Source organism: Thamnophis elegans, chromosome 2 (assembly GCF_009769535.1).
Source record: "Thamnophis elegans isolate rThaEle1 chromosome 2, rThaEle1.pri, whole genome shotgun sequence".
NCBI lineage: Eukaryota > Metazoa > Chordata > Lepidosauria > Squamata > Colubridae > Thamnophis > Thamnophis elegans.
Window position 1 is genome coordinate 142,228,620 of NC_045542.1, and position 24,797 is coordinate 142,253,416.

At 41.9% G+C, this 24,797-nt stretch overlaps 1 long non-coding RNA gene and 1 pseudogene across 1 annotated transcript; both read left to right on the top strand.

The window, feature by feature from the left end:
- The first annotated feature begins 850 nt into the window (after positions 1–850).
- LOC116502700 lies at positions 851–22,621 on the top strand (annotated as a pseudogene).
- LOC116502704 lies at positions 17,302–18,076 on the top strand. The gene is made up of 2 exons (XR_004254575.1): positions 17,302–17,332; positions 17,459–18,076. It is a non-coding gene; the product is annotated as an uncharacterized LOC116502704 (long non-coding RNA).
- Positions 22,622–24,797: the final 2,176 nt, after the last annotated feature.

The window sequence follows — 24,797 nt, forward strand, 5'->3', positions numbered from 1 at the left end:
CAGCTGCGTATCGTCCGCGTATTGGTGGTATCTTAGCCCGTGCCTCCGAATGATCTCACCCAGCGGTTTCATGTAGATATTAAATAGTAGGGGGGATAGGACCGAACCCTGCGGCACCCCATATGTAAGGGGCCTAGGGGTCGATCTCTGTATTGTATGATTAGGGGACAGTAGGCTAAAAACACGAAGAGCAGTTGCAGGAACTGGGCTGGTCTACTCAAATGAAGAGGACTAGGGATGATGTAACATGAGACTTTCAACACAGATGAATTCAACATATTCTCCAAAGAACCTCTGGCAGAATAAGAAGAAATGGATGAAAATCTAGTCTAGAATGAAGGAGAAATTTCCTGACAGAACAATTAACTAGTGGAACAATTGTCCACCCGAAGTTTTAAGTGCTTCACCCCTGCAGGCTTTTAAGAAGAGTTTTGAGAGGCATTTGTCTGCGGTGGCATAAGTCCTCCGAGGTCCCTTCCAAGTATGTTACTCTGAATTCTGTATTTTGAATCTCTTGAGTAAGAATAATTGTACTTGTCTGTTCTTTTGCCCCCTCTATGAAGGGATGAAGCTTTTTATAGGACTGTCCTTGAAAGTGAAAGAGTGCTCATGTGTGTGACACTGTCTGAAACAATTGGATGAAGGAGGATTAACAAACCTCCTCCTTACTCCGCCCTGATGGAAAATGCACCGTTTCCACCCTTTGCATTAGCACCTTCCATGCACACAAGAATATGCCAGTTGTGTCCCTCAGAAACGAGAGCCAGGCGCCCTGCGATTCCCCATTCGGCCACTGGAGGGCGGACGCTGGAGGTGATTTACCATAAGAGAATGGGGGAAGTGACGTCACTGGATCTGACGTCTCTATTTAACCCTTTGAGCTTCACAGGAGGTTTGAATGGGTGCCGGAAAGTCTTGAAGGGAGGAGAACTACAGGTGGGCAGAGTAAGTCGCTGTATGTGACTGTGTCTCTCCGTGCAAAGGGGGAGGGGAGAACACGGGTTCCTGGTGCTAGAGAAGGAAGGGAGAGAAGCCAAGTCCCCATGCAGGTTCCGTCTTCGGAGTCCTGGGGGTGAGAGAGCCCGGGATCCCACCTTTCCCCTGCCCCCCCTTTCCACGCAGGTGGCAGGCAGAGGGAATCGGTGCTCAGGACGAGCCGCGTCGCCCCAGGAACAAATCGCCAGAGAGGAGGGAGGGTCCCGGGGGAATCCTCCGCCCCTCCATAGCCTGGAGGAAGCTCCGAGGTAGGAAAAGGGGAGAGCTTGGAGGGCAAATCTGGAGCAGAGAATAAGAAGATGGTTGCAAGGGAGGAACTGCAGGAGATTGTGCCCGCCTTCTGCTTAAGTGCTGCAGGAGACTAGAATAGGGTTGGATCCCCGGGAGTTCCATTTCTCTTGGGAGGGTGAGTGAACCAGCACATCAATAACCCCGGTGTCTCATGTGAACTCAGCCTAAGTAACAGGTTGCTTAGCAGTTTGTGTTTAGGGTATGTATGTTTTGGGAACCTGCCTGTGTGTAATTGTGTGATTTGTCTCTTAAAAAGGAAAACCTGAAGAAAGGGAACATCCAAAGCAGGTTTTTTTTTTCTTAAGTGAACTTTCCTGTTTTGTTCACCTGTTAGAGTTTGTCTAAACCCCCTTGCAGGTAAATGTACATTTAGGCTTTTATAAAGCAAGCACTCCTTTCTGAGGAAAAAGCAACTGAAAATGATGCAAAATGCCTTTTATTCATTGTTCTAGGTCCATGATGGACGCAAGTCCCAAAGTTTATATCAAACACAGATTCATGTACAGGGATTAAGTGCTCAATGCCACTGTAATCCTGTATTGGCTCAGAAAAAATACTTCTTTCCTTTGGAATGTGTGTTCTTCACAGTTGAATCCACCACTTTCTAATTGATCTCAGATATACCCTAGAAATTGGATACCATTTGTAATACTCTGTGCTGCAGCCAGAAAATTGGACAGAGGTGGCTGAACTTGACCCGTAACTACAGGAATGGTACTATGAATAGAAAGGTGTTTGGAGATCCACAAGATTCCCTGGACCCATTTGGAGTTGCACCACAGGACAGAGAAGGAATGAAAAACCAATCTTTAGCAAGTGAGGGAACTGGAAAAGGCCCTTCCGATGCTCAGTCTGGAAGCCATAGAGAGATCTGGGCAAGAATTGGGCAGAAGATCCTGGAGAAGACAACCAGCCTTTCAGATGTTGAACCCTGGAACTTCAGGAGCTTCCAATACAAAGAGAATGAAGGTCCCCGAGGACTTTGCAGCAGACTTCATTCCTTTTGTAGTCGATGGTTGAGACCAGAAAAGCACACAAAAGCGCAGATGCTGGATCTGGTTGTTTTGGAGTGGTTTCTGGCGCTTCTGCCCCTGCAGATGGAGAGCTGGGTGCAGGAGTGTGGAGCAGAGACCAGCTCCCAGGCGGTGGCCCTGGTGGAAGGCTTCCTCCTGAGCCAGGTGGAGGAGAAGAAGGAGAGGACTGAGTGGCAGGTGAGAGACCTTTATTTGGGACCTCAGAAATTGTTAAATCTAATAAAGTGTTTTTGAATTATTATCCATTGCCTACCTGAGTTCTTTGGCATTCATCATATGTGGAGATACTCTGAAAATTCCTGCAGGACATTGTTTTGTTATTTGTGATAGTCGTTCCTTTCCTTCTTCCCAATCTCACTGATGGATTCTGGAGCTTCAAAATGGTGTTCACAGAAAAAGAATCTTGATGTTTATTGTCTATTCATTCTTTTTGTTTCCTGGCTACTTTTTCAAGTCCTTCATGGTGGAGATCAGAGATCCTGAGGGAATGAGGCATCCATCCAATTCATCTCTTGAAATGTTTTGCAGGAGGATCTCTCAGGATATTTCAAATCAAGACACAACCAGAGGTAATACAAGGCTCCCTCATTCCCCAGAGAGATTTCAGCTGTTTTATCTTCTGTATGTCTTGCCTTTTTTAGAATACCACCTCCCATGTTACGAATTATGTAGTTCAAAATTCTGTCTCCTCACAGGGAAGAATAGTAGAAAATTGGCAATTTCCAAATGTGGAGCTGAAACAGTGGTTGAAACTCCAATTCAGGTAAGAAGAGGAAATTTATTTATTAGAATTGTATTTTCCTTTTCCTTCACAAAGTCAGAGGTGGTGTACATAATACTGTCTCCTTCCATTAATGTTTTTGAAGACCACTACTTTTAAAAAGTGCTTGCGCGTATCACCCCTGGCTTCCTTTTTGCTGTCAGAGGCCTTCAGGAAAGCCCCCTGCAGCCGAGAAACGAGATCCAGATTGATGGGCACCTTTCTGAAGGCCTATGACAGCAAAACAGAGGTTGGGGGCAATATGCACAATTGGTGGCAAGTGGCCACAGAAGAAGTGAGCCGGCAGTGGCCACATGAGCTGCTGTTGGTGCTGCCGTCGCGAAGTGAGACTGGGAAAAACATTCCACAAATGTAAGACCTAATGCCTCTTTTGGAGAAAAAAAATTAAACCTGGTCTTATTTTGGGGATTACTCTAAACCTTTTCAAGTAATCCTTCATGATGCCCAATCTGTTTGTAATTCTTTGAGTTGGATTTGTGCAAAGGATGCTTAAAAATAACTTAATATTTACACTGGCAAATTATCATTTTTTTTAAAAAAAAACTTTGTTTACAAAGTGATAAAACTAAGTGGAGTTGATTAAAAGATAATACTATTAAATCCAATGTGCGTTAATAGAAATTCTCAAAGTAGAAATTGTTCTTAAAAGAGCACATAATCAAGGAATTTTGGCTTGTAAAGTAAACTCTAATGTCTTCATTTGTGCCTGAATTTGGAGGCTAAACAACCTAGCTTTGCAAAAGGTAAAAATGTCCTTCTTGGGAAACTTCTCCCACTTTGTTATCTTCCATTCAGTCGATGTCTCAGACTAGAAGAAACTTCCTTAAATCCGAGAAGAAGCAGAAGCCAAATGCCTAGCTGAATTCTCCCAGCACTTTCATGAATGAGTTGCGGATAGATAGGAGTGCAGCTTCTTGGTATACTATGAGCCATTTATTAAATGCTACAAAAAATGCCCCCCACACAGAGATTCTCACATTTCCTTACTTAGCAGAGCCATTTATCTTAGTTTATAGCTTTGCTTTGGGAATTTATAAGCAATAGGACCTTTTTTAAACAATTCCTCCTGGGCCTTCTGTGTACTCTCTTTCCCCATCAGGAGGGCCTTGTCTCCTTCGAGGAGGTGACTGTTGATTTCTCTGAGGAGGAATGGTCTCAGCTGGATCCTGACCAAAAAGCTCTGCATTGGGAAGTCATGATGGAAAATTACAGGAATGTGGCCTCTCTTGGTAAGAGTGTTCCCTACTCCGCAGTCAGAGGAAGATGTTTTGTAATTATAGGCTGTTTCTGATTATTATTTATTATTATAACCAAAAATGTTCATTATATTTCCATTTCCCAGTTCTATTCCTTCTGTTTTTTCCATTTTTTTCTTGCCGCATGGATAATATAACACCTTTTTCAAGTCCAAAGTTCATTTTCATGTCATTGCCGAACAGTTGAACTGTGTTGAAACTGTGTTCAGTGAGGCTTTACATATATATATATTTAAATCATCCATGTAAAGTAGATGGTTTATCTTGCTATGTTGGCTTGAGATTTGGTATCCCAGTTTTGTGTTTTTGTAGGATTATTGTCAGTGGAATTATTGCAGTGGAATGTTGAACAGTAGAGGTGAAAGTGAATCCCCCTGGAAGATTCCTCATCTGATACTGATTTCACCAATGTTCTCCCCATTTGCTGTTAGAACTGTTTTCCATTTTTGCATATTTGCTTTAAAAAAATGTACCGATATTTTTGCTGATTCCAAAGTTTTCTAGACAGGTCTTAATCCAACTGTGGGGTAATGAGTCAAATGCCTTCTTGTAATCAATCCACGCCATATTTAAATTTGTTTTTCTTCATTTTGCATTTTTAGTACCATTTTGTCAATGAGCAGCTGATCTTTTGTTCCTCTTGATTTTTTATAATTTCCTTTTTGTTCTACTGGATACAAACTGTTTTCCATCAGATGATTGAATACTGAATTTACCAGTATCCTTGTAAAAAGTTTGAACAGTTGTTGGCAGACAAGTAATTTGGTGATAGTTGCTTGGTTCTGTGCCCTTTTCTGGATCTTTCATTATCAAGTGTGTTCGACCAGCTGTTAACCATTTTTCACTTGTTACATTTTGAAGCATTTGATCAAATTGGTGTTTTAGCCAGTATCCATGCAGTTCATCCAGGCCAGGTGCACTCCAGTTCTTAATCTTCTTTGCTTGTTTTGCCACCATGTCAGTTTTTATTACAATATTTTTCCATTTTGTTTTGTGTTGTTTGTTATTGAATATCTTTGATCCAGAAGGCAGTTTTGTTGTGTTCCACTGGGTTTTCTCACAGTTCTTTCCAAAAGTTCAAAGTTTTTTCTTTACATGAGTAAACATTAGTTTGGACTTCATGACTATTATTATTGTTATTATTGTTGTTGTTATTGTTGTTGTTGTTATTATTATTATTTATTCATAAAACATGAAATTCGGTCAACTGAACATTCAAAAATGCATCACAAATACCACTGACTGGTGCTAATGGTTGATATGGTTTGCTGCCAGCTTCTAGGTATCAACTAAGTACATTCTTAAAATATACAATTATTGTTATTATTTTGCTATTTTCAGACTTATAATTTATGCATAATAGCAATAATTATTTTTGTCATGCTATTATAAGCATGGACATGAGCGGTGCAGTGGCTTAGAGGTGGAGCTCTCACCTCACAATCAGAAGGCTGTGACTTTTATCCTAGGTAGTGGCAGATATTTCTTGGTCTGGGCACAATGAAAATATATCTGCTGCGAACTCCGCCTTGGAGACAGGAAGGGCATTCGGCCAGTAAAGCCTCAGCTCCGTTCAGTTGCTCCGACTTCACCCCAATGCAAGGGATTACGGGGTCATTAAAGGGGGGAAATTATAAATATGCAAGCATGCAATATATTGGAATCTGGTAAATATCAGAAGGCAATTATTATAAATTCTGATAGATTGATCTTTTTTCCTAACCTTGCTATCGCTTTTATTGCTGTTCCCAAGGTAATAACAGGCAGGCCCATAAAGAGTCTAAGGATTCCTTCCAAGTGGTCAGACATGGAGATGTAATGGAGAAGCCTGAAATTCAAATGAAATTCCAGAGGCAGAAGAGAAGTCATTCAAATAATTGGAATAAGGAAAGCTCATCTTCCATTGATGCTCATATACAGTTTCTTGAGCAACCAAGAAAAGTAAAGAAAAAAGGTATTGGGAAAGGTATAAGACTATCCAAACAAACATTAGATGTAAATGGAGAGTATCTGACCCAAGCCAAAGGACAAGATTGTATATACAAAGACAATGGAAAACAATACAATTGGACTTTCACACTTTCTCAAGAAAATGTGTCTCTTAGATCACATAAAAGTATCCACGTGGCAGAGAAGCAGAATAAATCCCTAGAGCATGGAAAAAGCTTCAGTGAAAACAAGACTCTTACTATTCATAAAAGGATCCACACAGAGGAAAAACCATTTAAATGCATTGAGTGTGGAAAGGGATTCAGCAAGCCCAGTGAGCTTAGTTCCCACAAAAGGATCCACACAGGGGAGAAACCATTTAAATGCATGGAGTGTGGAAAGAACTTTAGTTCCAACAGTAGTCTTTCTTCCCACAAAAGAATCCACACAGGGGAGAAGCCATATAAATGCATGGAGTGTGGAAAGAGCTTCAGAACAAACAGTGATTTTACATGCCATAAAAGGATCCACACAGGGGAGAAACCATTTAAATGCATGGAGTGTGGAAAGGGATTCAACAAGTCCAGTGAGCTTAGTTCCCACAAAAGGATCCACACAGGAGAGAAGCGATATAAATGCATTGAGTGTGGAAAGGGATTCAGCAAGCCCAGTGAGCTTAGTTCCCACAAAAGGATCCACACAGGGGAGAAACCATTTAAATGCATGGAGTGTGGAAAGAACTTTAGTTCCAACAGTAGTCTTTCTTCCCACAAAAGAATCCACACAGGGGAGAAGCCATATAAATGCATGGAGTGTGGAAAGAGCTTTAGTTCCAACAGTAGTCTTTCTTCCCACAAAAGAATCCACACAGGGGAGAAGCCATATAAATGCATGGAGTGTGGAAAGAGCTTTAGTTCCAACAGTAGTCTTTCTTCCCACAAAAGGATCCACACAGGGGAGAAGCCATTTAAATGCACGGATTGTGGAAGGGTTTTCAGACAGAGTAGTAGCCTTACTTCCCATAAAAGGATCCATACAGGGGAGAAACCATATAAATGTATGGAATGTGGAAGGTGCTTTTGTGAACACAGCACTCTTATTTCCCATAAAAGGATCCACTCAGGAGAGAAGCCATTTAAATGCACGGATTGTGGAAGGGTTTTCAGACAGAGTAGTAGCCTTACTTCCCATAAAAGGATCCATACAGGGGAGAAACCATATAAATGTATGGAATGTGAAAGGTCCTTTAGTGAATACAGTCATCTTATTTCCCATAAAAGGACACACACAGGGGAGAAGCGATATAAATGCATGGAGTGTGGAAAGAACTTTAGTTCCAACAGTAGTCTTACATCCCATAAAAGGATCCACACAGGAGAGGAGCCCATTTAAATGCATGGAGTGTGGAAAGAGCTTCAGAACAAACAGTGTTCTTACATCCCATAAAAGGATCCACACAGGCGAGAAACCATATAAATGCATGGAGTGTGGAAAGGACTTCAGAATACATAACACTTTCACAATCCATAAAAGGATCCACTCAGGAGAGAAGCCATATGAATGCTTGGAGTGTGGAAAGAGCTTCCGTGAAAACAGTACTCTTAACTACCATAAAATGATCCACACAGGGGAGAAGCCCCATAAATGCATGGAGTGTGGAAAGGGTTTCAGCAAACCCAGTAGCCTTATTTCCCATAAAAGAATCCATAGAGGGGAGAAACCAACTGGTAGCCCCAGAGAGAGAAAGGAATATATTAATTAAAATGAAAACAATGTGCATGTTTTCATTGTAATCATGAATGAATGAATGATCTATGTACCTATTTAACTTTTTTTAGAAATACATTTCTGTTCCCCGTGAGTGACATCTGTCTGCATTTTTAGAGGTGCTGCTTCTGCTATTAAATTTTAACTTTCATTTGTAACTTGGTTTTTTTCTTTTTCTTTTGCCTTTTACTTTGGATGAGTAGATTACATGTTTAGAGTGTTTATTATAATTTATAGGCCGCCCTTTTCCCTGAGGGGACTCAGGGCGGCTTACAAAACACAGGGAGGGGGGTACAAAGACAAAAAACATAAGACAATACATAATATTAAAAATAGAGCACAACATTCATTCACCATTCGGGAGGGGACAACTAAGATTTTTATCCCCAGGCCTGACGGGATAGCCAGATCTTAAGGGCCGTGCGGAAGGCCTGGGCGGTGGTGAGGGTGCGAATCTCCATGGGGAGATTGTTCCATAGAGTCGGAGCTGCGACTGAGAAGGCTCTCCTCCACGTAGTCGCCAGTCGGCACTGACTGGCGGATGGAATTCGGAGGAGGCCTACCCTGTGCGATCTGATGGGACTCAGGGAGGTAATTGGCAGAAGGTGGTCTCTCAAATAGCCAGATCCACTACCATGGAGCGCTTTGTGAGTGGTAAGTAGGACCTTGAAGTGCACCCGGAGATCAACAGGTAGCCAGCGCAGCTCACGAGGATCGGTGTTATGTGGGCAAACCGTGGTGCGCCCACGATCACTCGCGCGGCCGCATTCTGGACTAGCTGTAGTCGCCGGATACTCTTCAAGGGCAGCCCCATGTAGAGCACATTGCAGTATTCCAGCCTAGAGATCACAAGGGCTCGAGTGACTGTTGTGAGGGCCTCCCGGTTCAGTTAGGGCCGCAACTGGCGCATCAGGCGAACCTGGGCAAATGCCCCCCTGGTCACAGCTGACAAATGATGGTCAAAACTCAGCTGTGGGTCCAGGAGGACTCCCAAGTTGCGGACCCTGTCTGAGGGGTATAAATTTTGTCCCCCCAGCCTGATTGATGGAACATTAGCCAGATTATTGGGAGGAAAACACAACAGCCACTCGGTCTTTTCCGGGTTGAGCACCAGTTTGTTAGCTCTCATCCAGTCTTTAACAGCCTCAAGGCCCCGGTTCATCAATTCCACCGCTTCATTGAGTTGGCACGGGGCGGACAGATACAACTGTGTATCGTCCGCATATTGATGGTATTTTATCCCGTGCCTCCGAATGATCTCGCCCAGCGGTTTCATGTATATGTTAAATAGTAGGGGGGATAAGACCGAGCCCTGCGGCACCCCATAAGTAAGAGGCCTCGGGGACGATCTCTGCCCCCCCACGAACACCGACTGCGACCTGTCCGAGAGGTAGGAGGAGAACCACTGCAAAACAGTGCCGCCCACCCCCACCTCCCGCAGTCGTCGCAGAAGGATACCATGGTCGATGGTATCGAAAGCCGCTGAGAGGTCAAGGAGAACCAGGATGGACGCATGGCCTCCATCTCTGGCTCTCCAGAGATCATCGGTCAATGCGACCAAAGCGGTTTCTGTGCTGTAACCGGGCCTGAAGCCAGACTGGAGGGGGTCAAGATAGTTAGCTTCCTCCAAGGTACGCTGAAGCTGGAAGGCCACCACCTTCTCAACAACCTTCCCCACAAAGGGGAGGTTGGAGACTGGACGGTAGTTATTAAGAACTGCTGGATCCAAGGACGGTTTCTTCAGGAGGGGTCTCACCACCGCCGCCTTCAGCGCGGTGGGGAGATGCCCCTCCCGAAGAGAGGCGGTAACAACCGCCTGGATCCAGCCTCGTGTCACCTCACTGCTGTTGGCAACCAGCCAGGAGGGACACGGGTCCAGTATACAGGTGGAGGCGCTCACAGCTCGCATAGCCTTGTCCACATCCCCGGAGGCAACATCCTGAAACTCAACCCAGAGATGGTCTGCCAAATCATTCCCTTGTGTCTCGGCTGGATCTGCAGGAGTGGAGTCCAGGTCCGATCGAAACCGAGCAACTTTGTCCGCCAAGAACTGTACATACTCCTCAGCCTTACCCTGTAAGGGGTTCTCCGTCTCCCTCCTATTTAGGAGGGAGCGGGTTATCCTAAACAGGGCAGCTGGGCGGGACTCGGCGGACGCTACCAAGGAGGCAATGTGTGATCTTTTGGCTGTTCTTAGAGCCCGAATGTACTCCTTGGTGCAAGCTGTCAACAGTGCCCAGCTCAACTCGGACCTATCGGACCTCCACAGGTGCTCTAGGCGTCTCCTCCGGCGCTTTATCTCACGGAGCTCCTCGGTGAACCAAGGAGGCCTCCGTGGGCCGCTGACTCGGAGGGGCCGTAGTGGCGCAATCCGGTCCAGAGACTCTGATGCTGCCGAGTGCCAGGCCGCAGCAAGAGTCTCCACCGAACTGTGGGCGAGAGCATCTGGAATAACCCCAAGCTCCGTCTGGAACCTTACTGGGTCCATAAGTCGCCTAGGACGGAACCACCTGGTCGGTTCCTCCTCCCTACGGTGGGGGTTTGGCCTCCGGAAGTCTAGCCTCAGTAGGCAGTGGTCTGACCACGACAGGGGAATGGTGTCATTTCCCCTCAGACCAAGATCATAACTCCACTGCTCCGAGAGGAATACGAGGTCGAGCGTGTGACCCGCTGAGTGGGTTGGGCCTCGAATTACCTGGGTCAAGCCCATGGCTGTCATGGAAGCCATGAACTCCTGCGCCCCATCAGAGCGTTCACCGAGCGAAGGCAAATTGAAGTCCCCCAGAACCATAAGCCTAGGGAACTCAACTGCCAGCTCGGCTATTGACTTGAGGAGCGAGGGGAGGGCTGCTGCAATGCAGTTGGGAGGCAGGTACGTAAGCAGCAGACCCACTTGACCCTTGAGGTCCAGGATCACCAGTAAGGACTCACACCCGACAAGCTCCGGAGCAGGGATCCTACGAGGTACTAAAGACTCCCGGATTACAATAGCCACACCGCCACCCCTTCGCTGGGCTCTCGGCTGATGAAGCACCTGAAATCCGTCTGGGCACATCTCTACAAGGGGGACTCCTCCCTCCGTGCCCAGCCATGTCTCAGTAATACATGCCAGGTCTGCGCCCTCGTCTGTTATCAAGTCCCGGACGAGGGGAGCCTTGTGAACAACAGACCTGGCATTTAGCGACAGCAGCCTGAGACCAGGGTCCTGACTGTTAATTGCCAGGTTGAATGCTGTCAAGTCCAATGCACTCCCTTGATGCAATTAAAGACTTTTATTGCTTTCAGGATGAAACTTCATCTGAGTTATCACTTTCATCTGATTTATGGCGTGGAAGGGCAATGGCAGAGTTCAGTCTTTAATCTTGAAATGAAGTGATTTTAGCCATTTTTGGCTTTTTCATTAGTTATTGAAAAGGCTACATTATTTATTTTAATTGCTCTATCAATTTTGAAGAACTTTAGTATTTCATTTGATTTTACACATATATACTGTTCCTTAATTCAAGAAGAGGAAAATTTCCTCTCATTTTTTCCTTTCCTCCTCCTTTCATTATGGGAATAGCAATTTTGATCTTAGAAACTGTTGTTTGGGAACACTTTGAATTCTTTTTGATATTGAACATTGCTTAAAGATTATTTATTTGGCATGCTGTATATTGGCCATGAGGTCACTGAAGTTTATTAAGAATCAGAACTAATGAAGTATTTTTAGAACTACACATCAAACAAAATAGAGAGAGGGGGGAAAAAGAGAAGGGAAGGGGGGAGACAGAAACAGAAAGAGAGAAAGAAAGAAAAATTAAAGAAAAAAAAGAAAGTTAAGACAGGATTATAATGTTCAACTTTTTATGGAGAGTTTGAGTAGAAAATGCTCTTGAATATAGAAACCATGTAAAGTGTTTGATGAATTTGATGCAATGGCTAAAAATATAAAAACATAAAAGTTAGATATGCAAATGGGAGCCATAGAAGCCAATTTATCGCTGTTGGATTTGAAAGAGTAAGAATTTTATCTGAGAATCAGGTTTGTCAAAAATGTGGGAAAGGGCACTAACATAAAATATTTAATTAATGGTAATATGACCTCTTGATTTCTTACGTTTATAAAATACTACCTGAGTATAAATATAATGAATATAACAACAGTTATTGGGGGGGGGGGAAGCTAAAACGCAAATATCAATGAAACATGAAACCTGAAATCTCTAATGAGACCAATGACCATTGTATCCTCTGTAAATTCCAGAATGTTAAAAGAGGGGTCCCCTGAGATGCAGTCATCGGTACAGAGGGAGGAGAGCAATGGAGAGAGCACATAGCCCTGAGGGGCGCTAATTACCTGGGTACTAGATGTAATTTTCCCACATTACACCTGTTGCTTCCTATCTATCAAAAATCTGATTATCTACTCACAAGTATGAACAGGCATAGTGAGCTGAATCAGTTTAGGCTAGAGTGAAGAATTTCTGGAGTGTTGATATTAAGCGCTGATCTGAAGTCCACAAAAAGGACCTTTTTGGTCCCTGGGGATTCAAGATTTTGCAGGATGTAATGGAATGATACATTAACAGCATCATCTGCCAATCTATTTGCTCAGTAGACAAAGTGCAAGGGGTCTAACAGTGGATCCGTGAAGACTTTCAGGTAACCTCTCAAAAGTCTTCATGACTACAGGTGTCAGAGCAACTGACCTGTAGTCATTCAACACCCTGATGGAGAATTTCTTAGGAACAGGATGTTGGTAGAGCGTTTAAAGCAAGAAAGAAGATAAGGCGTCTCCTGTGATTTATTAAAAACCTGTGTGAAGATGGCGGACACTTGTTTGGCCCAAGCTTTCAAGCAAGAGGGAGTCACGTTGTCCATACTTTTCCAATCTTTTGTCTATGAAATACACCTGGCACATTTTTTTCTGAGATCACCAGAGGTTGGGGGGAGGGCTGGCTCAGGGGTGCAGATAGATGTACGTAAATTAGCTACTGTTCGTGTATTTGGGTTGGAGTAGGTAACAGTAGAAAACAGTGATCTCTAAAAACCTACAGTAGAACACATTCAGGTCATCTGCCAGTTGGTGATTCTCTTCAGTAAGGCAGGGATGTCTGTTCTTCAGGCTTTTCCATACAATTGCAGGTTCATTAGCTGAGAATTTATTTTTCAGCTTTTCAGAGTAGCTTCTCTTTTCTACCTTGTCAATAGTTCCTGGCCTGATTATATGAGATTCTATCTCCTTTTCTGTAGGCCTCCTCTTTAGCATGACAAAGCTGCTTGAGCTTTGTCGTAAACCAAAGATGATTGTTATTATATTGTTGTTGCCCAAGCTCTTGTTAGGCATACAATTGTCCTCAGAAAAGCTAACACATGATATCACATTATCAGTAAATTCACCCAAGTCCATTGAAACAGCTTCAAAAATATTCCAATTGAGCAAGCCACTAGCTTTAACTTGGCTCCTCAGTCCATCTCTTCACTATTCTTAATATAGAGTTTGCAGTTTTGAGTTACTGCCCATAGTTGCACAAGGGAAAGAGCAGTAATCCCATTTTAATGTGGAATAGCAGTGAAAAATAAAATATTTTATTTTATTTTGTTCACTCACTGTTTGTTTTTTATTATTGCACCCCCTTCCCTGTGATTGTAAGCCGCCCTGAGTCCCCTCAGGGAGAAGGGCGGCCTATAAATCTTAATAAAATGAAAAATGAAATGAAATGAAAAATGATCCAATATGCTGTTGCCTCTAATGAGACAACTAATGTGCTGTATATATATATGGACAACTCATGAGTGAGGTGGCTCTGTTAAAATCGGCTAAGACAATTATGGTAAGTAGGGAGTCTGGATATTTCCGTTCTCTACAAAGTACTGTATCTGGTCAGTTAAGAGTCTACATGCGCTGCTTATGCAAACCTACAGTGGTATATAGGCCCCAACCAAGATAAATGAAAACTCTTGCAGAGCATAAAAAGGTTTACAGCTGATGAATATTGTTAATAGAGGGATAGCATCAAGATCACATAAAGTGTTAGTTCCGATTTGTACTGCACTGCTAAGACTACATTTGGAACACGGCATCTACTTTCTGTCACCATGATACAAAAAAGATGTTGAGACTCTAGAAAGACTGCAGAGAAGAACAGCAAAGATGATAGAGACTAAAACATATGAAGAACGGTTGCAGGAACTGGGTATGTCTAGTTTAAAGAAAGAAGGACTTGGGGAGACATGATAGCAGTGTTCCAATATCTCAGGGGTTGCCACAAAGAAGAGGGAGTCAAACTATTCTCCAAGGCACCAGAGGGTAGAACAAGAAGCAATGGGTGGAAACTAATCATTGAGAGAAGCAATTTAGAACTGAGGAGGAATTTCCTGACAGAACAATTAATCAGTGGAACAGCTTGCTTTCAGAAGTTGTGAATGCCCCAACACTGGAAGTCTTTAAGAAGATGTTGGATAGCCATTTGTCTGAAATGGTATAGGGTTTCCTGCCTAGGCAGGGGGTTGGACTAGAAGACCTCCAAGGTCCCTTCCAACTCTGCTATTGTATTTGTATTGTATGATTAGGGGACAGTAGGCTAAAAACATGAAGAGCAGTTGCAGGAACTGGGCTGGTCTACTCAAATGAAGAGGACTAGGGATGATGTAACATGAGACTTTCAACACAGATGAATTCAACATATTCTCCAAAGAACCTCTGGCAGAATAAGAAGAAATGGATGAATATCTAGTCTAGAATGGACGAGAAATTTCCTGACAGAACAATTAACTAGTGGAACAATTGGCCACCAGAAGTTTTAAGTGCTCCACCCCTGCAGGTTTTTAAGAAGAGTTTTGAGAGGCACTTGTCTGCGGTGGCATAAGACCTGCGAGGTCCCTTCCAAGTATGTTACTCTGAATTCTGTATTTTGAATCTCTTGAGTAAGAATAATTGTACTTGTCTGTTCTTTTGCCCCCTCTATGAAGGGATGAAGCTTTTTATAGGACTGTCCTTGAAAGTGAAAGAGTGCTCATGTGTGTGACACTGTCTGAAACAATTGGATGAAGGAGGGTTAACAAACCTCCTCCTTACTCCGCCCTGATGGAAAATGCACCGTTTCCACCCTTTGCATAAGCACCTTCCATGCACACAAGAATATGCCAGTTGTGTCCCTCAGAAACGAGAGCCGGGCGCCCTGCGATTCCCCATTCGGCCACTGGAGGGCGGACGCCAGAGGGGATTTACCATAAGAGAATGGGGGAAGTGACGTCACTGGATCTGACGTCTCTATTTAACCCTTTGAGCTTCACAGGAGGTTTGAATGGGTGCCGGAAAGTCTTGAAGAGGGGAGAACTACAGGTGGGCAGAGTAAGTCGCTGTATGTGAGTGTGTCTCCACGGGGAGGGGAGGGGAGAACAGGGGTTCCTGGTGCTAGAGAAGGAAGGGAGAGAAGCCAAGTCCCCATGCAGGTTCCGTCTTCGGAGTCCTGGGGGTGAGAGAGCCCTGGATCCCATGTTCCTCTGCCGCCCCTTTCCACGCAGGTGGCAGGCAGAGGGAATCGGTGCTCAGGACGAGCCGCGTCGCCCCAGGAACAAATCCCCAGAGAGGAGGGAGGGTCCCGGGGGAATCCTCCGCCCCTCCATAGCCTGGAGGAAGCTCCGAGGTCGGAAAATGGGAGAGCTTGGAGGGCAAATCTGGAGCAGAGAATAAGAAGATGGTTGCAAGGGAGGAACTGCAAGAAATTGTGCCCGCCTTCTGCTTACATGCTGCAGGAGACTAAAATAGGGTTGGATCCCCGGGAGTTCAATTTCTCTTGGGAGGGTGAGTGAACAAGCACATCACTAATTCCGGTGTCTCATGTGAACTCAGCCTAAGTAACAGGTTGCTTAGCCAGTTTGTGTTTAGGGTATGTATGTTTTGGGAACCTGCCTGTGTGTAATTGTGTGATTTGTCTCTTAAAAAGGAAAACCTGAAGAAAGGGAACATCCAAAGCAGGTTTTTTTTTTTCTTAAGTGAACTTTCCTGTTTTTTTCATCTGTTAGAGTTTGTCTAAACCCCCTTGCAGGTAAATGTACATTTAGGCTTTTATAAAGCAAGCACTCCTTTCTGAGAAAAAAACAACTGAAAATGATGCAAAATGCATTTTATTCATTGTTCTAGGTCCATGATGGACGCAAGTCCCAAAGTTTATATCAAACACAGATTCATGTACAGGGATTAAGTGCTCAATGCCACTGTAATCCTGTATTGGCTCAGAAAAATACTTCTTTCCTTTGGAATGTGTGTTCTTCACAGTTAAATCCACCACTTTCTAATTGATCTCAGATATACCCTAGAAATTGGATACCATTTGTAATACTCTGTGCTGCAGCCAGAAAATTGGACAGAGGTGGCTGAACTTGACCCGTAACTACAGGAATGGTAGTATGAATAGAAAGGTGTTTGGAGATCCACAAGATTCCCTGGACCCATTTGGAGTTGCACCACAGGACAGAGAAGGAATGAAAAACCAATCTTTAGCAAGTGAGGGAACTGGAAAAGGCCCGTCCGATGCTCAGTCTGGAAGCCATGGAGAGATCTGGGCAAGAATTGGGCAGAAGATCCTGGAGAAGACAACCAGCCTTTCAGATGTTGAACCCTGGAACTTCAGGAGCTTCCAATACAAAGAGAATGAGGGTCCCCGAGGACTTTGCAGCAGACTTCATTCCTTTTGTAGTCGATGGTTGAGACCAGAAAAGCACACAAAAGCGCAGATGCTGGATCTGGTTGTTTTGGAGTGGCTCCTGGCGCTTCTGCCCCTGCAGATGGAGAGCTGGGTGCAGGAGTGTGGAGCAGAGACCAGCTCCCAGGCGGTGGCCCTGGCGGAAGGCTTCCTCCTGAGCCAGGCGGAGGAGAAGAAGGAGAGGACTGAGTGGCAGGTGAGAGACCTTTATTTGGGACCTCAGAAATTGTTAAATCTAATAAAGTGTTTTTGAATTATTATCCATTGCCTACCTGAATTCTTTGGCATTCATCATATGTGGAGATACTCTGAAAATTCCTGCAGGACATTGTTTTGTTATTTGTGATAGTCGTTCCTTTCCTTCTTCCCAATCTCACTGATGGATTCTGGGGCTTCAAAATGGTGTTCACAGAAAAAGAATCTTGATGTTTATTGTCCATTCATTCTTTTTGTTTCCTGGCTACTTTTTCAAGTCCTTCATGGTGGAGATCAGAGATCCTGAGGGAATGAGGCATCCATCCAATTCATCTCTTGAAATGTTTTGCAGGAGGATCTCTCAGGATATTTCAAATCAAGACACAACCAGAGGTAATACAAGGCTCCCTCATTCCCCAGAGAGATTTCAGCTGTTTTATCTTCTGTATGTCTTGCCTTTTTTAGAATATCACCTCCCATGTTACGAATTATGTAGTTTAAAATTCTGTCTCCTCATAGGGAAGAATAGTAGAAAATTGGCAATTTCCAAATGTGGAGCTGAAACAGTGGTTGAAACTCCAATTCAGGTAAGAAGAGGAAATTTATTTATTAGAATTGTATTTTCCTTTTCCTTCACAAAGTCAGAGGTGGTGTACATAATACTGTCTCCTTCCATTAATGTTTTTGAAGACCACTACTTTTAAAAAGTGCTTGCGCGTATCACCCCTGGCTTCCTTTTTGCTGTCAGAGGCCTTCAGGAAAGCCCCCTGCAGCCGAGAAACGAGATCCAGATTGATGGGCACCTTTCTGAAGGCCTATGACAGCAAAACGGAGGTTGGGGGCAATATGCACAATTGGTGGCAAGTGGCCACAGAAGAAGTGAGCCGGCAGTGGCCACATGAGCTGCTGTTGGTGCTGCCGCCGCGAAGTGAGACTGGGAAAAACATTCCACAAATATAAGACCTAATGCCTCTTTTGGAGAAAAAAAATTAAACCTGGTCTTATTTTTGGGGATTACTCTAAACCTTTTCAAGTAATCCTTCATGATGCCCAATCTTTTTGTAATTCTTTGAGTTGGATTTGTGCAAAGGATGCTTAAAAAGAACTTAATATTTACACTGGCAAATTATCATTTTTTTTTAAAAAAAGCTTTGTTTACAAAGTGATAAAACTAAGTGGAGCGGATTAAAAGATAATACTATTAAAATCCAATGTGCGTTAATAGAAATTCTCAAAGTAGAAATTGTTCTTAAAAGAGCACATAATCAAGGAATTTTGGCTTGCAAAGTAAACTCTAATGTCTTCATTTGTGCCTGAATTTGGAGGCTAAACAACCTAGCTTTGCAAAAGGTAAAAATGTCCTTCTTGGGAAACTTCTCCCACTTTGTTATCTTCCATTCAGTCGATGTCTCAGACTAGAAGAAACTTCCTTAAATCCGAGAAGAAGCAGAAGCCAAATGCCTAGCTGAATTCTCCCAGCACCTTCATGAAGGGGTTGCGGATAGATAGGAGTGCAGCTTCTTGGTATACTATGAGCCATTTATTAAATGCTACAAAAAATGCCCCCCACACAGAGATTCTCACATTTCCTTACTTAGCAGAGCCATTTATCTTAGTTTATAGCTTTGCTTTGGAAATTTATAAGCAATAGGACCTTTTTTAAACAATTCCTCCTGGGCCTTCTGTGTACTCTCTTTCCTCATCAGGAGGGCCTTGTCTCCTTCAAGGAGGTGGCTGTGTATTTCTCCGAGGAGGAGTGGTCTCAGCTGGATCCTGACCAAAAAGCTCTGCATTGGGAAGTCATGATGGAAAATTACAGGAACGTGGCCTCTCTTGGTAAGAGTGTTCCCTACTCTGCAGTCAGAGGAAGATGTTTTGTAATTATAGGCTGTTTCTGATTATTATTTATTATTATAACCAAAAATGTTCATTATATTTCCATTTCCCAGTTCTATTCCTTCTGTTTTTTCCATTTTTTTTTTTTGCCGCATGGATAATATAACACCTTTTTCAAGTCCAAAGTTCATTTTCATGTCATTGCCGAACAGTTGAACTGTGTTGAATATTGATTTAAGTTCAGTGAGGCTTTACATATATATATTTTTAAATCATCCATGTAAAGTAGATGGTTTATCTTTCTATGTTGGCTTGAGATTTGGTATCCCAGTTTTGTGTTTTGTAGGATTATTGTCAGTGGAATTATTGCAGTGGAATGTTGAACAGTAGTGGTGAAAGTGAATCCCCCTGGAAGATTCCTCATCTGATACTGATTTCACCAATGTTCTCCCCATTTGCTGTTAGAACTGTTTTCCATTTTTGCATGTTTGCTTTCAAAAAGGTACCGATATTTTTGCTGATTCCAAAGTTTTCCAGACAGGTCTTAATCCAAATGTGGGGTAATGAGTCAAATGCCTTCTTGTAATCAATCCACGCCATATTTAAATTTGTTTTTCTTCATTTTGCATTTTTAGTACCATTTTGTCAATGAGCAGCTGATCTTTTGTTCCTCTTGATTTTTTATAATTTCCTTTTTGTTCTACTGGATACAAACTGTTTTCCATCAGATGATTGAATACTGAATTTACCAGTATGCTTGTAAAAAGTTTGAACAGTTGTTGGCAGACAAGTAATTTGGTGATAGTTGCTTGGTTCTGTGCCCTTTTCTGGATCTTTCATTATCAAGTGTGTTCTACCAGCTGTTAACCATTTTTCACTTGTTACATTTTGAAGCATTTGATCAAATTGGTGTTTTAGCCAGTATCCATGCAGTTCATCCAGGCCAGGTGCACTCCAGTTCTTAATCTTCTTTGCTTGTTTTGCCACCATGTCAGTTTTTATTACAATATTTTTCCATTTTGTTTTGTGTTGTTTGTTGTTGAATATCTTTGATCCAGGAGGCAGTTTTGTTGTGTTCCACTGGGTTTTCTCACAGTTCTTTCCAAAAGTTCAAAGTTTTTTCTTTACATGAGTAAACATTAGTTTGGACTTCATGACTATTATTATTGTTATTATTGTTGTTGTTATTGTTGTTGTTGTTATTATTATTTATTCATAAAACATGAAATTCGGTCAACTGAACATTCAAAAATGCATCACAAATACCACTGACTGGTGCTAATGGTTGATACGGTTTGCTGCCAGCTTCTAGGTATCAACCAAGTACATTCTTAAAATATACAATTATTGTTATTATTTTGCTATTTTCAGACTTATAATTTATGCATAATAGCAATAATTATTTTTGTCATGCTATTATAAGCATGGACATGAGCGGTGCAGTGGCTTAGAGGTGGAGCTCTCACCTCACAATCAGAAGGCTGTGTCTTTTATCCTAGGTAGAGGCAGATATTTCTTGGTCTGGGCACAATGAAAATATATCTGCTGCGAACTCTGCCTTGGAGACAGGAAGGGCATTCGGCCAGTAAAGCCTCAGCTCCGTTCAGTTCCTCCGACTTCACCCCAATGCAAGGGATTACAGGGTCATTAAAGCGGGGAAATTATAAATATGCAAGCATGCAATATATTGGAATCTGGTAAATATCAGAAGGCAATTATTATAAATTCTGATAGATTGATCTTTTTTCCTAACCTTGCTATCGCTTTTATTGCTGTTCCCAAGGTAATAACAGGCAGGACCATAAAGAGTCTAAGGATTTCTTCCAAGTGGTCAGACATGGAGATGTAATGGAGAAGCCTGAAATTCAAATGAAATTCCAGAGGCAGAAGAGAAATCATTCAAATAATTGGAATAAGGAAAGCTCATCTTCCATTGATGCTCATATACAGTTTCTTGAGCAACCAAGAAAAGTAAAGAAAAAAGGTATTGGGAAAGGTATAAGACTATCCAAACAAACATTAGATGTAAATGGAGAGTATCTGACCCAAGCCAAAGGACAAGATTGTATATACAAAGACAATGGAAAACAATACAATTGGACTTTCACGCTTTCTCAAGAAAATGTGTCTCTTAGATCACATAAAAGTATCCACATGGCAGAGAAGCCAAATAAATCCCTAGAGCATGGAAAAAGCTTCAGTGAAAACAAGACTCTTACGATTCATAAAAGGATCCACACAGAGGAAAAACCATTTAAATGCATGGAGTGTGGAAAGGGATTCAGCAAGCCCAGTGAGCTTAGTTCCCACAAAAGGATCCACACAGGGGAGAAACCATTTAAATGCATGGAGTGTGGAAAGGGATTCAACAAGCCCAGTGAGCTTAGTTCCCACAAAAGGATCCACACAGGAGAGAAGCCACATAAATGCATGGAGTGTGGAAAGAACTTTAGTTCCAACAGTAGTCCTTCTTCCCACAAAAGAATCCACAAAGGGGAGAAGCCATATAAATGCATGGAGTGTGGAAAGAGCTTCAGAACAAACAGTGATCTTACATCCCATAAAAGGATCCACACAGGGGAGAAACCATTTAAATGCATGGAGTGTGGAAAGGGATTCAACAAGCCCAGTGAGCTTAGTTCCCACAAAAGGATCCACACAGGAGAGAAGCAATATAAATGCATGGAGTGTGGAAAGAGCTTCAGAACAAACAATGATCTTACATCCCACAAAAGGATCCACACAGGAGAGAAGCGATATAAATGCATGGAGTGTGGAAATAACTTTAGTTCCAACAGTAGTCTTTCTTCCCACAAAAGGATCCACACAGGGGAGAAGCCATATAAATGTATGGAATGTGGAAGGTGCTTTTGTGAACACAGCACTCTTATTTCCCATAAAAGGATCCACTCAGGAGAGAAGCCATTTAAATGCACGGATTGTGGAAGGGTTTTCAGACAGAGTAGTAGCCTTACTTCCCATAAAAGGATCCATACAGGGGAGAAACCATATAAATGTATGGAATGTGAAAGGTCCTTTAGTGAATACAGTCATCTTATTTCCCATAAAAGGACACACACAGGGGAGAAGCGATATAAATGCATGGAGTGTGGAAAGAACTTTAGTTCCAACAGTAGTCTTTCTTCCCACAAAAGGATCCACACAGGGGAGAAGCCATATAAATGCATGGAGTGTGGAAAGAGCTTCAGAACAAACAGTGTTCTTACATCCCATAAAAGGATCCACACAGGCGAGAAACCATATAAATGCATGGAGTGTGGAAAGAACTTTAGAATACATAACACTTTCACAATCCATAAAAGGATCCACTCGGGAGAGAGGCCATATGAATGCTTGGAGTGTGGAAAGAGCTTCCGTGAAAACAGTACTCTTAACTACCATAAAATGATCCACACAGGGGAGAAGCCCCATAAATGCATGGAGTGTGGAAAGGGCTTCAGCAAACCCAGTAGCCTTATTTCCCATAAAAGAATCCATAGAGGAGAGAAACCATATAAATATATGGAATGAGGAAGGTGCTTTAGCGAATACAATCATCTTATTTCCCATAAAAGGACACACACAGGAGAGGAGCCATTTAAATGCACGGATTGTGGACAGTGCTTCAGCCGACCCAATATGCTTACTTCCCATAAAAGGATGCATAGAGATGTGGAGCCAATTTTCAAAACAGAGAGAGATTTGGGAGAGAATGTATGCTAATTTAGTGGATTAAATCTATGGATTTTCCTATTTAACCGACTGGACTCAGAAAGGAATGTTTTTTTTTAGTTTGGCAACTGGTAGCCCTAGAGAGAGAGAGAGAGGAATATATACATTAAAATGAAAACAATGTGCATGTTTTCATTGTAATCATGAATGAATGAATGATCTATGTACCTATTTAACTTTTTTTAGAAATACATTTCTGCTCCCTGTGAGTGACATCTGTCTGCATTTTTAGAGGTGCTGCTTCTGCTATTAAATTTTAACTTTCATGTGTAACTTGGTTTTTTCTTTCTATTTTGCCTTTTACTTTGGATGAGTAGATTACATGTTAATTGCCAGATTGAATGCTGTCAAGTCCAATGCACTCCCTTGATGAACAACAATTAAAGACTATTATTGCTTTCAGGATGAAACTTCATTTGAGTTATCACTTTCATCTGATTTATGGCGTGGAAGGGCAATGGCAGAGTTCAGTCTTTTATCTTGAAATGAAGTGATTTTAGCCATTTTTGGCTTTTTCATTAGTTATTGAAAAGGCTACATTATTTATTGTAATTGCTCTATAAATTTTGAAGAACTTTAGTATTTCATTTGATTTTCCCTATACATACTGTTCCTTAATTCAAGAAGATAAAAATTTCCTCTCTTTTTTCCCTTTCCTCTTCCTTTCATTATAGGAACAGCAGTTTTGATCTAAGAAAGTGTTCAGGAACACTTTGAATTCTTTTTGATATTGAAAATTGCTTAAAGATTATTTATTTGGTATGTTCTATGTTGGCCATGAGGTCACTGAAGTTTATTAAGAATCAGAGAACTCTAACGAAGTATTTTTAGAACGACATAACAAGCAAAATAGAGAGAGGAAAGACAGAGAGCGACGAAGGAAGAAACACAAAGAGAAAGAAAAATAAAACAAAGGAAAAGAAAGTGAAAGAAGAAGAAAAGAAAGAAAGATAGAAAAAAACAAGATTTTAACATCCAACTTATTATACAGAGTTTTTAATAGAAAATGCTCTTAAATTACAAACCACAAAAAAGTGTTTGGTGATACAATGGCTAAAAATTTAAATGAAAGGCTGCACCAAAAACCTGAAAAAATTTTAACAGGGTAAAACTGAAGGAAGGAAGATGTTAAAAATATGCATATAAAAACAAAAGTTAGATATACAGATAGTAGCAATAGAAGGCATTTTATTACTATTGGATTTGAAGGAGTAAGAATTTTATCTGAGAATCGGGTTTGCCAAAAATGTGGAAAAAGGCACTAACACAAAATATTTAATTAATTGTATGACCACTTGTTTTATTATGTTTATAAAATACTAACTTAAACATGGAAGAAGAACATGTTAAGGATAGTATGGTAAAATGGGAGAAAAACCTTGGTTATAATATAATGATAGATCAATGGGAAAATATGTGAACTGACAGTTTAAAGTTTACTTTGAATTACAGTTTGAAAGAAAATGTTTGTAAGATGATGTATTGATGGTATTTGATTCCAGATAGATTGGCAAGAATATATAATGTTACTTCCAATAAATTCTGGAAATGTAATTAAACTCCAGGTAGGTTTCATCTCATGAGGTGGACTTATTAAGATGCCAAATCATATTGGAAAAATATAATAATGGTTATGCAGAAGACACCCAAAACTCAAATCTTAATGAAAGATGGTGACAGTGAGGCCTAGCTTTGAGCTTTGCTCTTCTTTTTACTCTATTTTTACTCTTTTAAAAAATACTTTCTACTTTCAAATCAGTTTTTAACTTTTAACTTTAAAAAGTTTTAATTTCACCAGTTGAGAAGTTCAGCTTTTACTCCAGCTAGTAAAGGATTTAGTGAATGAGAGGAAAGTTTTCTCTACTAAGCAAACAAAACCAGCTAAACATAGCTGCCAATGCCTAGACAACCCAAAATAAAAGACTTTTGTTTGGTTGTATCCTTTGCAAATTCTAGAACTTTCATAGAGGGTGTCCTCCCGTTCTCCCCTCCCCCAGGTACAGTACAGAGGGAGAAGAGAAATGGAGAGAGTACACAGCCCTGAGGGGCACCTATGCTAATTACATGGGTACTAGATATAATTTTTCCAAACTAAACCTATCTTATCAAAAAGCTGATTATCCACTTATAAGTATGAACAGGCATAGTGAGCTGAATCAGTTTAGAGCAGGGGTGTCAAACTCAATTTCACTGTGGGCCGCATGAGAGTTATGTTTGACCTTGGAGGGCTGGGCTGAGTGTGGGCATGATGGGTGTGACACAGGACTTGTGTCAGGGGCACCTGTGGTAG